General features: G+C 49.8%; 1 protein-coding gene and 1 pseudogene across 1 annotated transcript in view; one reads left to right on the top strand and one right to left on the bottom strand.

Moving 5' to 3' along the window:
- Nucleotides 1-2119, bottom strand: part of SCN8A (sodium voltage-gated channel alpha subunit 8) — a 138493-nt gene that overhangs the window by 67114 nt on the left and 69260 nt on the right. The window lies entirely within an intron of this gene.
- The window catches only part of LOC105887039, a 3632-nt pseudogene continuing 1755 nt past the window's right edge, over nucleotides 243-2119 (top strand).

Below are 2119 nucleotides of genomic sequence, written 5' to 3'. Positions count from 1 at the left end.
AGCCGGTGACTTTGTCTTTAAATTCATTAATTTCTTGAGACAATCTCTGGAATTCAATTTCTATCTTTTCTTCTATACTATTTATCTTATTTGCCATCCATATTCTGGATTTGATTTCTGACATTGCTGCCATTTGTCTCTGCATGGCATCTTCAGTTTTATCTCCTTTGTCATTTCTTGGGGGGAGGGTTGATGGACTCCGGTTATTCATGTTGCCAGGGTTCTTCTGTTGGGTCCGCACCATGTTTATTTTCCACCGTTTGGTTATTAGCAGTGGTAGGGCGAGATTGAATTGGGGTTCCCAAGTAGTAGAGATAGCCCCTTACCAAAGCACTAGGCTTTGTAATTGTGGCTTATTTCCTACAACCTTACAAAGGCTCCTTTCAGAGTTTTGGCTGGAGACTCTGAGGACCTACTTGGTGAGACAGCGCAAGCTAGCTCTGTTTTGATATCAGTCAACCTCTACCCTATCCTCAGAAGCCATGGTATTAGGTTTAAAGCTTGGCTGTGAAGAGATACAAACAGCTGTGGCGCCCAGCCCCCACCCTTCAGTTCTTTTCTGCTACAGAACTTTGAAGGTCAACCTCAGAATGTCCCCGAGTGGACAACCCCAGACATGAGTTCCAATTAAATTGTCTTAGGCAGTGCAAACCCTACTCAATATAGAGGGATTCAAGGGTCTCCAACAGAACAACTGAGGCCAGGGATCTATACCCCACCCACCAGACTCAGTCCACACTGTTGTCCACTTCTCTGCTCACAGACCCAGTTGGAGACAGGAGTCACGCCCCTGCCCACCAGTCTCAGTCCACACCCGGCTAGCCTCTGCTTGCCAGACCAGTTGGAGTCAGGGGACCACACCCCTGCCTGTCAGTCTCAGTCCACTGTCTGGCAAGCCTCTGTTTGCAGGCTCTGTTGGGGTCAGGGCACCACACCTTGCCCACAGGTCTCAGTCCTCACCCAGTAAGCCTCTGCTCACCAACCTGCTAGGGACAGGACCACACCCTAGCCCTCAGGTCTTGGTTCACACCCAGTAAGCCTGTGCTCAAGGGTTCTGGTGGAGTCAGGGGACCATGCCCTTGCCCTCAAGTCCAACAGGGGCTGGGGATCAGCCCTGTCTGCGGAACTTAGTCTACACGGGGCAACCACTCTTCTGCTGTGGGTGCTGTCAAGCTGGGGGTTCTGCACCCTGTCCCACCAAACACAGCCCAAACTGCAGGTCAACACCACCACTGGCTGGGCAAAGTCATAATCAGGGGACTGATCCTCCTCCCACTGAGTGTCCCTTTCTTCCCTCACCCTCTTTCTTCTCTATTAGTCACAGATTACGTCCTGATGGTTGGCACTCCACATCTTGCCCAGATCTCTCAGGAAAAGACCCAACACACTGCGTTCTGTAGGGGGCAGAACTTCAGATGACCATGAAGGGGGAAGGGTGGAATGGGAGTTTGGACTTGTGGGGAAAATATCTGTTCAATTTTATGCCTGGTGGGGTGGTATCTAGGTTCATAAGTGGGACCTCCCTGGAGAAAGAAACCTGGTGTTTAGTGGCTCTCTCCAGTGAGGTAAAATGACAGGTCTTTTGTTCCCTGCTTGCTCACAGATAGCCTGCAGTGGGCCTCCTGCTTTTTTTTTTAGAGAGAGACAGAATCTCACTTTATTCCCCTGGGTAGAGTGCCTTGGCATCACACAGCTCACAGCAACCTCCAATTCCTGGAGTTTAGAGGGGGCTGGGCTTGGCAGTTTGTCCAGGGCCAGGTTTGAACCCTCCACCCTCAGTATATGGGGCCAGTGCCCTACCCACTGAGCCAGAGATGCTTCCTGGGCCTCCTGCTTGAGGGAGGGGTCTCTCATCCTCTAGTCAATGGCTTTGTACCTGTAATTTGATTTCTTGAATGCTCTTCCTTGGAGTTACAGCTTGACGAACTTTTTCTTGGCTCAGCTCCCCACCTTTGGCTTCATAGAGTCCAGATTTCATCCAGTTTTTCTCCCTCTGATCAGGAGCCTCTGCTAAAAGTTGCTACCAGTCAGCCATCTTCCCAGGATATCCATTGTTTAAAATGTATTTTAACCATTTTCAAGTGTAGAATTCAGTGGCTTAAAAGCACATTCACAATGT

The sequence above is a fragment of the Otolemur garnettii genome, unplaced genomic scaffold (genome assembly GCF_000181295.1).
Source record: "Otolemur garnettii isolate 467f Iridium unplaced genomic scaffold, OtoGar3 scaffold00043, whole genome shotgun sequence".
NCBI classification, from domain to species: domain Eukaryota; kingdom Metazoa; phylum Chordata; class Mammalia; order Primates; family Galagidae; genus Otolemur; species Otolemur garnettii.
This window is presented reverse-complemented; position numbering and strand designations above follow the sequence as displayed.